The sequence below is a fragment of the Lissotriton vulgaris genome, chromosome 8 (genome assembly GCF_964263255.1).
Source record: "Lissotriton vulgaris chromosome 8, aLisVul1.2, whole genome shotgun sequence".
Taxonomy (NCBI): Eukaryota; Metazoa; Chordata; class Amphibia; order Caudata; family Salamandridae; genus Lissotriton; species Lissotriton vulgaris.
This window is the reverse complement of record NC_141696.1, coordinates 1,132,834,677-1,132,849,367: the sequence shown is the minus strand read 5'-3', so window position 1 is coordinate 1,132,849,367 and position 14,691 is coordinate 1,132,834,677. Positions and strand designations below refer to the sequence as shown.

General features: G+C 42.3%; 1 protein-coding gene across 1 annotated transcript in view; it reads left to right on the top strand.

Moving 5' to 3' along the window:
- ITM2B (integral membrane protein 2B) overlaps nucleotides 1–14,691 on the top strand; it is a 142,909-nt gene that overhangs the window by 97,659 nt on the left and 30,559 nt on the right. The window lies entirely within an intron of this gene.

Here is a 14,691-nt window from a genome sequence, read left to right as displayed (position 1 = left end):
CCAGGAACTCTTATTACATGGTGAGAAGTAACATCCTTAACCATCTTGACCTCTGGCCATTTAGAGTAATAATCAATAAGAACAATTCCAAAAGCTTCTTGTTTAGGCAAACAACTAAATGGACCAATGATGTCTAAACCAAGTTTACGCCAAGGACCAAGAGGAATATCTACAGGGTGAGGTTCAGGACGCAAAGCTACAGCTGTTTTGTCGCTATTCGAGCAATGAACACATGAACGCACAAAATGATCCACACAAGAATCAATGCCTGGCCACCAAAAAGACTCCTTTAAACGTCTTCTGGTGAAAGATATTCCTAGATGCCCCTCATGAGAAATCCCAAGAACAACATTCCTGAGAGAAAAAGGTGGAACAATTTTGTCTCCTCTTAAAACTAAATCATTCTCCACAGCAAGCTCTTCCTGAACCTTAAAGAAACCCATCATATCCCCAGATAATTTCCTTTGTTCAGGCCAACCTTGTACCAGATATTTCTTGACATTGCACCATTCTAAATCTTTACCCATCTCTACTAACCAGACATCTTCCTGCAAACATGACCGTTCACCAAACACAAAATCAACATCACGCATAGTGAAAGCAACCTCACACTCATCCTCTAGGGCCACATCAGGAGGTTCAATGGGAGAAGCTAATCTTGACATGCAATCTGCATGTACATTCGCCTTACCCTGAACGTACTCAATCTGACACTGAAAAGATTGTAATCTTGAAGCTAACCTTGCAAGATCCGCCGACATGGCCCTGCCACCACCAGGAGCCATGAGAAAAACAAGAGGCTTATGGTCAGTTTTTATGGTAAATCTCGTGCCCCACAAAAAAGGTCTAAAGTGTTCAGCTCCCCAAACACATGCCAACAATTCCCTTTCTATAACGGAATCATTTTTTTCAGCGTCTCACAAAGCTCTTGAGGCATACTTAACTACCCATTCCTTCTCATTGTCTTTCTGCAAAAGAACACCACCCAATCCAGAACTACTAGCATCCACCATGACAATGCATTTCACACCACACACAAAAGGTTTAAGGCACGGCGCATTCACAATAAACTTTTTCAATTTCCTAAAAGCCTGGGCCATATCATCAGTCCAAACAAATTTGGTATTCCTTTTTAACAAACAACTAAAAGAATCAACCTTTGAAGAGAAATTTGGTATGAATTTCGCATAGAATTCAATGAGTCCCAAAAATGCCACCAGTTGTTCTTTGGAAGAAGGTAAAGGAGCGTTTACAATACTTTCAACATGACTCCTATTCGGTTTAATCCCCATTCCACTAATGGTATGCCCTAGATACTCAACCTCTTTTTTTCTAAACTTGCATTTGTCAAGACTGAGAGTAAGCCCCTTCTTTGACAAAGCGGCAATCACACCTTTCAGATTGTTATCATGCTCCTCATTATTTTTGCTGTACACGAGAATGTCATCCTGAAACGCTATAGCGCCATTTAACCCCTCCAAAGTGTCTCTCATGAGTCTTTGAAACACTGAGGCAGCGCTCGCCAAACCAAATGGCATACGACAAAATCTGTAAAGACCCTCAGGAGTAATGAGCGCAGTGATGTTTTTAGATTCCTCAGAAAGGACCACCTGATGATAAGCGCTGACCAAATCGACACAAGAAAAGACTTGAGCACCAGCTAAAGTGGAAACCATTTCGTGAAGATTTGGTAAGGGATGGGAATCCACCCAAATGGCACTATTAACACTACAAAGATCCACACTCAGCCTAAGTTCGCCAGAAGACTTAATGGAAATCACGATGGGAGAACCCCAAGGGGAAGATTCAATCGGTTCTATAATATTCTTCTGACATAAGTCCTTCAGCATATCCGTTAATTTGTAAGTTAGGGGAACATTTCTTACTCTATTTCGAACAGGAATAACATTATCATGCAGCTTGATGACATGTTCAAAACCTTGGTATCGTCCCAGAGAACCACTAAAAACACTTGGAAATGACTTCCTCTAACTATCTACTAACTGAGAGGTATCTCCATGAACAGCGGACATACTATGTGGTTCCACAACAAAAACAGGAGGGTTAGCTCTGGAATCAATTTTCATTTTCAACTGGTGTTGGTGCGGCCACCCTAGAAGTGACAGTCCTGATCTTGCTACATACATTTTTCCAAAGGTATTACGGCCAGAAAATTGTAAATTAGCGTTAAAAAATCCAAGTAGATCAATTTTGTGGCCTGTATAACCACCAGGGAATACATCAGGTTGGGACAGAGTTTTGTTAGGCCACTTCTCATGAAAAACATTCAATGAAATGATGGTATACCATGCACATGAGTCTACGCAAAATTCCAAATCAATATCGTCAACAGTTATCACACAAGACGGGAACTTTGTACAATCCCCATCCTCACATACATTGATAACAGTATTGACTTGGAACTCGTTCTCATCATCTAAGGCATAACTATTACAGCAATCCTGTATACAATTCACTTTTCCGGGTAATGATCTACAAAATCTTGTCAAATGTCCTTTCTTGTTGTATTTTGAACACGTTTTCTCGAAGGCTGGACAATTTCTACAATCTGCTAAATGCCCATCGCTTCCACATCTAAAACAAAGTAATTTTGAACTCTTCTTTCCATACTTCTGATTCCTGAACTTATTGTCCACTTTAGATGAAAAATCACTTCTTGGTGAATAATTTTTCTTTGACCTATCAGAATCCTTAGATACACTGAAAACATCGCCTTTATCATTTCCTCTAATTTCCTTCGCAAATTTCTCGGAATGTTCTATAGACTTTGCGATATCTATGGCATTGTTTAAAGACATATCAGATGTAGTCCAAAGTTGTTCCTGCACTTTTTTGTTATTTGTTCTCATCAAAATTTGGTCTCTTAAGACTTGCTCATAAGAAATATGTTCAAAATCGCACGTAACCGCTAATGATCTTAAAGCTGAAACAAAATCCTCCACAGGTTCATCAGCACGTTGTTTCCGTGAATAAAAAATAAACCTCCCCATAACAACATTCTTCTTTTTACCGTATCGCAGACTTAATTGCGAAGAAGCATACTCCTATACATTAAGATTCCCTGGATTTACAAGAGCTGGTAATGTTTTAAATTCTTTCAAGGCAATTCCACCTAAACAGTGTTTTAAAAGCGGTAATTTCCTTTCAGGCTCACATTCTCCCTCCTCCAACACCTCTACATAAGCCAGAAAAACAGGTTCCCATGTTTCCCAAGCCATGGGAGGTTCACCTGGGGACGACAGAAAAGATGGAGGAGAGACAATGCCAGACATTGCAAATCCAGGAAGAAGAAAAAAAAGATAATAAATGGAGAATGAATACAAGTAAAACAAGAAAACAATATTCTGCAATAAATGCAGTATTGCAATATAACAAACTATGAGACACACGGTGTGCGTGTCACCGATGCCATAATTACCCTAAAATCCATAATATGAGACACGCAGTGTGCGTGTCACCGATGTATGTATATATGCTAAAGTTTCCACGTTAGATCCAATATGCGAAGAATCGTCCTCAAAATGCGTGTTTTATCGAGAATGTTGCTAGGCTGCAGCAGAAAATGGCGCCCACGTTGCGTGATGACAAAAGAAACGTAGCGCGTAGCATGGTGACTAGGCACAGCGTGATGACACAGCGCGTCATCAATATGTGCGCTTACACAAACGCCGTCTCATCAGGATTCCAAGATGGAATGAAGTCGAACAGCAACGTGATGGAACTCCTGACCCATCGAAAAATGCCGTCGAACAGTAAGACTATATTCAGTGAGATTACTTCTCCTTTCTTTTAAAAAAAAAAAAAAAAAAAAATCAAAGTTTCTGCAGAAAAGCAGAACGTAGAATAATCCTTCACAAAATTGAACAAGATCTCCGCAATGTTCGTGAAAACCTCACTGCCTGATCCCAAAAAAAATTGTTGAAAAGCCAATAAAATCCTCCTCTTCAAACAAATAGCAGCGGTAAACAAATCCTGCCCGTCGCCAGTGTAGGAAGTCTCAATTGAGGCAATTAAACACGTTGGAGGATATAATGTGAGACGAGGTTTATTCAAGCATCCGTTCTCCAAGAAGTCGAGTCAGTTAATGCCCCAACCCCCTCACAACAGTACTACAACATAATTCCACCATATTTAAACCATAACATTCTCCCCAACATTCCCATTGAAAATGAGCTAGTCACGAGCTGTGACAAAACCACCACGCTCGTGACAGCTCGCATAACATAAGAAGTTCCCAACTGTCCCTAATCATAATCAGTCCTATCTCTTCCTAAGGTAAAGGATCATGCATTTCAGAAAGACATGAAAAGAGCATTGTTCACCTAAGAAAATACACAATTTTAAAATTCTATTATAAAATAATAGAAATTTAAAATTGGCTAAAAATGTTATGATGATTAGTAGACATTTACATCAAAGTTTCTTTTTAACTTGATCACCCATAACAACCTATTTATAACACTACAGTGTTTGACAGTTTTTTGTTTTGTTATTATTGTGTAAGCGCCACACATGTTATCGTTGTTTACTATTCCTGATTGATCCCATTAGACTCTCCTCATAGTGGCTTTCCTCTTCCCCCTTTTAGAGAGGAGAAATCTCTCAGCTACAGTACTTAAGCAACACTCCTGTTTGAGGGAGAAAGACATGTATTCATTAGCAAACGTGTATGACACACCTTAGACGAGGAAGATTGAGCATGCCCAACCTACATCACTATTTCGAGGCTGCCCAGTTGTGTTCTGTTTTAGAAAGGCTCCGTGGGTAGGCTAACAAGATATGGTGCTTCATCAATCAGAATCCAACAGCTTGCCAGCTGAGTAAAATGAATAATGCAGAGATTTATACATTTCACCCCTAACCAGGGTAATTTTAGAGACCTGGTATAGCCTGGTGAGACCTAAATAGCCTTACTGCGTTCCCATCTCCCATGGTGCCTATTGTTGGGAAATTAGATTTCACTCCTGGACTCAGTAGAGCTCTGTTACGAGCATGGAAGATACAGGGATAATTCGGGTTCCGGGACTTGTATCACAACAGACGTTTATTCATTTTATAACATCAAGACTACCAATGGTGCACCAGAAGGAGAGATATTGTTACCTCCAGGTTGGACACTGGTTTATACAGCCCCACCAAAAAAGAGGGAGCATCACAGGATGGAGCCGGTCACAGGATTAGAAACATTCTTACAAACACAAACAACTCCATGACAGCTGGTATTCAAAATGTGTGCAGTACCTAACACAAAGCCACCTCATTTGAGCTTTACATACCAAGAGCGCCTGAATATGTCTGTATACCATTATAAGCTGCACCATACAAATCAAAATAACATAACTAGAACAGAGGAGAGAAAGGACCCAAAATCTCTTCATCTCCGGCAGAATGGGGCTGCATCTTCACGCAGGCAAACAAGTTTGCCCACCATGCAAAAGGATGAGAACCCCTCTACAAGATTGCATATTGGTGGTACTACACCCCTCTCCGCTTACATAAGTTATATAGGACTTAACCCATGACCTGCTGGAGACCATGCAGTGCCCAATCTTGCCTTTACTATGTGCCTGCCCAAACCTTAATGAATTCTTTAGGTCTGTGCTAAGCACTAGATCTCACATTGAAGTGGGGGACATAGGCAGAAATCCAGCATCTTCTAGGGATCCCAATACTGAAATCGTACGCACTACACTCAGTCAAAGGGAAACATCTCCCACCTACTACTTGCCGCTAAATAGAATATACTGGAAGTATGGGTAAGCACAGTGTTACAAACCCTAGAACTATGCCTTTAGAGACTCTGGCATCCACTTGCCTACGAATGAATAGCACATGAACCTAAAGAAGAGTCTCCTAGATTCATCAGAATGTAGAATCCAGTCCTTCTATATTTGAATGAGAAGAAAGGCATGTACAGTCCCACCAAGCTTCATGCCCTAGATCTGCTGGATAATGAGAAGTGTATGTTAACAAAGTTCCATGCATAAATGAGAATGGGGTGGTGGTGGCGTGTGTGATAAAAACAGACCTATCTTAAGCAGATGTCTTTAGTGAAGGGCGGGTTTCAGGGTGGGTGGTTGGAATGGGGAGGTTTCATACTAAGTTGGCTATGCCTGTCTCAAGTTATTTGACAATAAAACTAAGTAGAAACTATTGAAACCTAAATATTAATACCTAGGTTCTCGATTCTTTACTGATTCGACCATTTTCTGTTTGTAAATTAATACTGCACCATAGTGAATATCATTGTTTGGAACTCGCTTCTTGGTATACAGTAAAAAGGGTAATGCTTTACAATAGTATGGTGTGAAAGAGGTATACAGGGTGTTGCAGGAATATATACTGTGCGCAGAATAAAAAAAGAAGAGTGTTAAATTACGTATGACCGCACGCTGCAGTAAATTGTTGAACGTAGTCCGTGCTAGTGGCATATGTACACATAGTTTTAAAGAAAGTGAAGCTTCACACTAAGCAGCCACGGTCACTCTTCGTAGAAGTTGCGGAACCCCAGGGGTCTTCAGACCACAGATTAAGAACCGCTGTCCTATTTGATATATATATATATATATATATATATATATATATATATATATATATATACACTGCTAACATCTGACACTCTCTTACAGAGAATGAGGCATAATAGCATCACCAGATTTTCTGTTATGGAAAAAAAGCATATTATCCTGCCAAGATTGGAGGAGATTTAGGGCCAAATTTATGTCTTTAACAAAAAGAGAGGGGCTCGATATAACCCAAGGGAAATGGAGCTCCAGTATACTGTTAAGTAAAAAAGGTTTTTTCCGTTGGAAAGATAATTAGTCACTGGTTTCACACATACACTAGACCCTTTCATTCAACCCACTCATGGTTCATATACTAAATAGTTGGTAAACACTTAACAAGGAAAAACCACATGTTATTACACAAAGTACATTTATTTGTAATTAAAAACAAGAATTTATACACTAAAGCATTAAAATCGTTAAAAACTCAACAAGACACCTATTGTGAAAAAGGTGGAGAAAAGAAAGCGAGACAACACACATTGTCTTTTTATGGGGTTAATTCAGATTATTTGTTGGCAACAATGGGGAGGCTTTCCCTTCCTATACCCAATATTCTGTTGACAACTTAGAATTTTAACCCTTCTGTAATGCGTCGACGCGTTTCGGAAGCATTAGTTGATTATGGCTTCCTTCTTCAGGACAATTTCAATATATTTCTCCGCAGCCAAATAGTTACCGGTGTAATGACATCTTAGTGATTATTTGTAGGTACCTCAAAAACTTCCTTTGTTGTCTAATTGTCAAATGATTGTTTTATTCATGCCGTTTTTAAAACCAGCTTTTCAGTCTAATGTTTAACTTCAGCCCGGGTACTCAGCGTTTGTGGCTTATTCAATACGCCTGCAGATTTCCCCGGGGTATTCCTACCGCGTCCTTCCGATCACGGTAATTTTTTGGCAAATTTATGTCCCCATAGTTTGTTGTACTGCTTCCAGGGGCACTGATAAGCAAATACCCCCGAGGAGCCTACAAACCATTAGATACTTCCCTGTCCAGAATACCCTTGTAAGGATGAGGTCACAGTAAAATAACTGATCTACACATGTTGACTGTCTGCTAGGCCAGTCCTGCATCTGTTAATTCTGACCAAACATTTCCCCCATGGGATCCAGATCTGTCCCATACACCAACAAGACCATCTGCACTGTACTAAGTGGGCTCCGATCACACTTTTCCACAAGATCCCTTGGATGTCCCATTGTCCCTAACAATCATCCATGCCCTTCATTGCTAAGTCCCTTACCTAACTAAATGGTGCTGGTTGCTGGGAACATCCTTCTGAATGTTTGGACACTGAGGCAGAACAATTGGAGAATCTGAAGAAAGTTCCAAAAGAACTGGAAACCAGACTTGCCCCTTCAGCACTGCTGTCACTAGCACCATTTATGCCTTTTGTCTTCTGACCTGTGCTGTAAGTCTTGTAATCATCAAAAATGGCGGAAATGCATATCTAAGATAAGCCTGCAATCTTGGAACAAGGCATCCTTGCCCCCAATACAGGATCTGCTCTCCAACTGTAAAACTGAAGGAGTTGTTGATCCAGCGGAGACACAAATAGATCCATCCATCATGGACGTCACTTGTCCATTATTCTCTGAAATGCTCCAGTTTTCAGTTTCAATGTGCTGCAATCCTATAGGTGGCTACAGTTCCAATCTGTAATCTAATTCCTCGTCTTTGGCAGATATTATGTAGTGATGGATATCCTTCTGTCTAGGCAGAAGTGCCAAAAGTAGTTTTAATCTTATATCCCTAGTTTTTTTTTTATCAGACTGCTGATACATTATCCATTTCAAAGGAATCGAGCATGAGATTCTTTCCTTTGTCAAGCACTTCACGGCAAACAATCCCTCTAGAAGCTCCAGACAATTTTATACGCATTTCCTTTTCTTGTTCTGAAATGTCTCCACATTGAGATCCCTAAAAAGAACAGCTTGTGCCTGATCATACAACCATGTCCGGTAAGGAATCAAAAACAGCCTTGCCATTCTAGGCTTTCCTGTGATCCAACCACCATTGGATGTTCATCCTGACCTCTTCTGGCAAGCGAACTTCCATTGTGGATGTGAAGCCTTGAAACCTTGCAGTGAAGAGATCGTGGGAAGGTTGAGTATGCCAACAGTCCTAGAATAGGCCTGGCCAGTTGCATTATTAAGGCCTGTCTCTTTCTCCCCCGTTCTCTGCAACTCCCTCCTGATGAGCATCACCTTCTTCATGGGAAGTTTCAGCATATCTTGGACCGTATCTATTACAAAGCCCAGGTAAACCGTTCTTTTGAATCGGGTCAGTTCTGATTATTGTACATGGATGATAAATCCCAGATCTTGTAGCAGGTCCATTGTCATGTCCCACTTTTTTCAGCAGATGTATGGAGTTTTGATTTGTCAGAAGAATGGTCTAAATAGACAATACATTTGACACCCCTTACTCTTAGAAGTTGTATCGTTGGCTTCAGCAGCTTCGTGAAGAGCCATAGTGTGGAGGAGTGGACAAAGGATAATGCACTTAACTCGTACACCCGTTATCAACACACAAACTGGAGAACCCTTCTGTGGAGTGCAACAATATTGATTGTCAGGTGTGCAACTTTCAGATCTAAAGTGACCAACCAATTACCCCTTAGGAGATACATGCCTTCAGTTTTGAAATGCAGGTACACCTTCGATTTGTTGAATTCTTTCAGGCTGATCACTGGGCAGTGACGTTGGTCCTACTTTGCCGTTGGAAAAAGATTGCAGAGGAATCCATTTGAGTAGAACAAGGCATAAGTTAAGTACCTCTCGGTCTACCAGGAATGTCTCGATCTCTGAGAAGGAAAGGAGAACTGATTTCTTCCCCTGAAATTGTGTTTCGTAGAAATCTATCCTGAAACCGTACACCATATGTAGAACCTATGCATCCTACATTTGTGCAACAAGAACCATAGCCTCCCCCCTACTTTGGTTGGGGGAAAAGGATACTTCTTACCTATGGTTCTTCCTGGTGCATTAATTCCACCCTGAAAGGCTCCTCTGCTTCTATGACTTCTGCCAGCTCCTTGGATTAGAAAGAACCCTTTTTCTTGGATCGTGCCACTGTAATAGTTTTCTACCTTGCTGTCTTTGGGATTCTGGAGAGTATGGATGACTGGTTGAGCATGATCTGCCTTTGCAGGCCCCCTATGAAAACTTTCTGGCTAAAAACTCTCCACAAAATTGTTGAGTTATCCAGTGATGAAACTATGGTGACAAATCTGGTAAGCTCTTAATGACCCGAAGAAAATTCTGATCTGCCTCTGTGATGGCCTGTTCGCCAAACTTTGCATCTATCTTTAGCAGGGGACAGTGCTGCCTCTCTGTGGATAGGGTGCAGTTCGTGTTTTCCAGGAAACACACTGCCCTTTGAGCCCAATAGTACAGAGTATCTGGAGATATCAAGTTGCCAGTGCCTCTATCTTCCTCAGCTATTTTCAGTATTTTTGTTCAGGGTCCCACCATATCTAATCTAGAGTTTATCTTTGCATGCTCTCCAGGAGGGATCGATCTCTCTTTGTTTCAGTTACAAATTTAGTTATGAAATTGATAATTTTACCATCGATCACCAGGGTTGGTGCTATCTTGCCCTCTAATTATGGCCTTGGGCATTCTGCTTTCAGGCATCCCCTGAAGTCTAGGGCTTCCTGATACTGCTGCTCACATAATGAGCTACCTTGTACGCCGTGTACCAGTTGAATTGCCTACCACCTTGGGTCATTTGGTACACTCTGGTCGCCACAGTCGATTTGGGTCTGGCTCCTCATCTTAGTCATCCACCTGGTCATGTTGCTCTGCTTCTTCCCCATTCTCGAGGTCACCCTTTGGTGAGGATAATTCCCATTCTTTCTGGGGGTGTTGCCTGGGTGGTCTTCAGCCTGCATCCGTGAGAGGGTCTTACACGTTTGGCTTTTGCCTTATTTCAAATGTTAGTTCTCTCTGAGGTTAAGAGAGTTGAGAAGGCCCGATGTCTTCCCCATAGGGGATGCGTGCAGCATCTAGCCACCGGCAAATGGAGTTGCCTGCCCAGCGGTTCCAGGGCCAACAATATGCATATGCGGTTGTATATATGCAATATACATTAATAGCATCCATTCTCAATAGGGAGAATAATTTGTTTCTCACATTCCTCCTCCTGCATTTCTTCCCTATGTGTATCTGTTATGGTGTTTAGGCGAGGTTAATGTTTTATACTTGCCTATACTGTGCACTGGTAAAACTTCTGCACCATCATTCCACAAGAAGGTCTGGCCTTAGGTTCCAAGTGGGGTAATTCCCCCTTAAAATGAAAAGCTCTTGGATATTAAGGGCAAACCATGAGAGACCTGCACGATTGTAGACCCTGTAGCGCTTTCACACAGCTCAAGTAAAGAAGATGCTAGCTAGTAAATCCTTGCAATCCTAATTAATAGCCTGGGGCTAGTTCAGTTATTTTCTGTGTTTACAATAGATTATATACATTTCTTTAAAAGCAGCCTTTTGAGAGTTGGATGTGCTGCAGGTCGGTGACACCTCCTCTCGCCTATTCCTGAATGGAAACCAGTCGCCTGACCTCACAGTTCCCCTAGCGGTGCAGAAGCACCACTGCTCTCTGGCCCCTCTAATCTGTCTTGTGGAAAGTCTCTGTAGTCTGTTTGTGGGTGTGTGTTTCTCCAGTCACTCAACCTCCACTGCAGGAGACTCTCAAGTGCAACTCTCCCACCCGCTGTGACTTTTATGAACACTGGCTAACTGACTAATGGACTCCCTATATAAAGGAATAAAATCAATCAAAGCAATCCATGTAACATAAGCCCTGTCTGGACATAAAATAAATTACAGAGCGTTACTACGACATATACCATCATAAAACAGTCACCAAGGAGATCTATATATTAAATCAGAGATATATCTTGATAGTATGCGGTCAGCAGAGTAAGCCGAGGTTGTGCTTAAAGTAGTGTATGCTGCTAAGTTGTAATATTAGTGTCTAAATGTTTTATTTTCTCAGTCAAGATTGTGCCTCCACATCAGAAAATGTATACATTTATTATCTTCTAAAACTATTCAAGCATGTGTATTGGTGAACACTTTGGGCCCAGTTCACAAAGAGCCTCCGCAGTTGTGGCAGAGTCTCTGCAAATGTGCCGGAATCGCCGCAATTGTGGCGGAATCTCCACAATGTGAATTCTCATTGCAGAATTTTGCCACTAGTTTGAAGCCTCCGCCAACACTGCAGTCGCTGTTTGTAAATCAGGGCCTTTCTGTTAGAATTTACATGAATTAATGAATGGCAGCATTTGTATAGCGCAAACAGCTACTCAAAATGGAGTGTCCCAGCGCTGCCACAAGAAGTAATGGGGAAGAGGGGACATAAAAAAAGGAGAGTGGGTATCATTGGCGGAAGAAATTGATTTTTAGGTGTTTGCAGAAGGCAGATTCAGTTTCTATGCTTCTGAACTGAAGAGGGAGGCAGTTCAGATTTTGGCAGTACATACTAGGAAGGAGGTCCAACCATGTCTAGTTTTTAGGTCTCGCGCCTAGCGTTGCAGTGCGCAGCGAGAGACCTCTTGTAGGGGGTTTCAAAATGGTCCTAGGAATCGCACACGCTCGTGCGTGTGCTTTTCCTTTTGGCCCACGCAATTGACCTTTGCGTGCATCTTTTTATCAAAGACAGCAGGCAATTGGCCAAAGGCGGGCGCATTGCTCCGCCCATGGCCTATTGGTGTTGGTTACCTGCACGGCTGCCATTTGGTTTCAATTATAGTGCCCAGACATGGGCGCAATAATTGAAACTACATGGCTCGCTGTGGCGCGCATGCGCGCACCACTCGCGGGCTTGGTTTTTTTTGGATCCATTTCACAAGGAACCAACTAAATGAAAGAAGGAAAAAGAGGTGGACTGCTCGCGTGCACCACTCGCGGGCTTGTTTCCATTTGTCTCTGTGATGGGTGTGAGTGTTTCATCCATGAAATGCGTGTCCCAGTGTACATTTTGTTTCCATTTAGAAGTCACACAAAAGAACATGAAGGCACCTAGGGAATGTTGATACTGAAGATTTTGAATATCAATCAAAATTATTTTCAACAGTAAATGGTCTTTGTTGTGTATCTGACGCCTTTTTTGTTATCAGTGTTTTGTACACACACCTCACAACAACACACAGCAGGGGCACGTTAGAACTGGGGGAGCCAGGGTGTGCATCGCAGTGTGGTGCAACAGGGAGCCCGCATTCCTGGAATGCTCCGTGCCCACAGGTACAGTGTCGGGAGAACCGTAACTGCACAATGCAGAGGACACACGATCCGCATGTTTGTGAAATGAGGGAACAGATCATCTCTAGGGCCGCTACCTCACCGCCATGTCAGGCGCTGCGGCTAAGCTTGTTCCGCAACAGCCAGAAACGAGACGCCAGCCCCTCATGCCGCACACCCTGTGTGCGGGTTGTTTTGGGGTCACCAGGAAGGGGCCGGATTCAATTAGATAATGAAGAAAGTGCGAACTTCAAACAATGTCAGAAATAGTCCCAAAAATAGCCCGGGCCGAGCTGCAAGTCTCGAGCAGCTGTTGAAGTTCACAGGCCGGGTGGAAAGATGTGCACAGGTCGGGTCTTATGAAATCCCTGTTACGCAGCCTTGAGGCCGCGAGACAAGGACCTGGCTCTTTGTTAACGGAGCGATGTAGACCGGAGATAACGTAACACTAGTACTGACATAAATAACCATTATCGAAGCGGGCTTTAAACATATGTATGTTTGTTTATGCTTATGCAGGCACCGCTTAGGTGCACTCGACAGAGGGCGGTGGAGTGACTTGGGAGCCATCGGCCCGGGTGCAAGAAAGGTAAATCGACCCTCCCTCCATCTGCTAGTTGAGGAGTGAAATAATCATAACTGGTGTGCAGTGGGCCTCGAAGTCTCCAGAGTTCTGGTGCCTCTGCACCTGCAGCACTATCTACCCGGTGACAGAGGGAAGAATCGTCAATAACCATAGAGGGGTCAGGGGTCCCTCATGCTGTGTGATGCAGTGGAGTGTGGCCGGGGCGTTGAAGGGCAGGGGGTCCCACCTAGATGAACAGGCACAGAGATTCGAATAGAGTTAAAAGGGAGGTCATCAAATGTTGTGTAGCAGAGATGTGGATTGTTGGAAAGCATGATTTATGTGCCTTTGTTTTGCCTGTGTTTTAGGTACGTGTTTTACAATGCCAACAGCTTAAACTTGTTATATATTTGTTTGCACTTTTATATAGCACACACTTTACACGAAGGTATCGGAGCTCTTTAAATCAGCACCAATTGCATTACAGTTAGCCACAAGCCTAGCATTAAAGAGAGCAGGCATGCACTGCGGGGGGTGGGGGGGGGGTTGCCGGCATTTGTAAAGTATGTGTTAAACTACAGTGAGTGTTTGGTGAATTGCATAAAACTGCGCAGCCTAAAGGTGGAATGCCTGAGTGGGCTTGTGTTTAGTTTTGTGGTTCTGCTGTGCACAAGTGTAACACAATTAAATCCTGACCATGGAGAATTGACAAGTTTCTCAGGAATTTTTTATACAGGGCTGCATGCATGGTTGTAAAAATGCTCCCATATATTAACAAGCATTTACAATGCAAGAAGCCTTGCATTAGCAAAAGTTTAAGCTATTGGCATTGTAAATGACAATGCCTTTTATTTATCAGTTTAAAAAAATACATAAATAAAAGACAGTGTCATTTACAGTGCCAATAGCTCATACTTTCGCAAATGCGAGACCTATTGCATTGTAAATGCTTGTTTTTTAAGCGGGGGATTGCAATGAGGTGTGCCTTACTAGAATATAGATTTCTACTGGGCTAGTACTCAATGATTTTTTTATTTGGATAGCTGGGGCTGGCGTTGTTCAGGGCCAGTGTTCTAAAGAAAATGCTTTAAAGGTGATACTTTTGCTGACTGGGAGCCAGTGCAGTTTGGCGAGGAACGGTCATGTGGGGGTGCCTTTTGTCAAATAGAAGAAAAGGTACGCTGTCATGTTTTGGGCTACTTGCATTCGCCGGATAAGGTATGCGGCTAGACCCAAATACTTGTACACGTAGTCCAGCCTGTAGAAAATCATGGCTCCAACTACAGTTTTG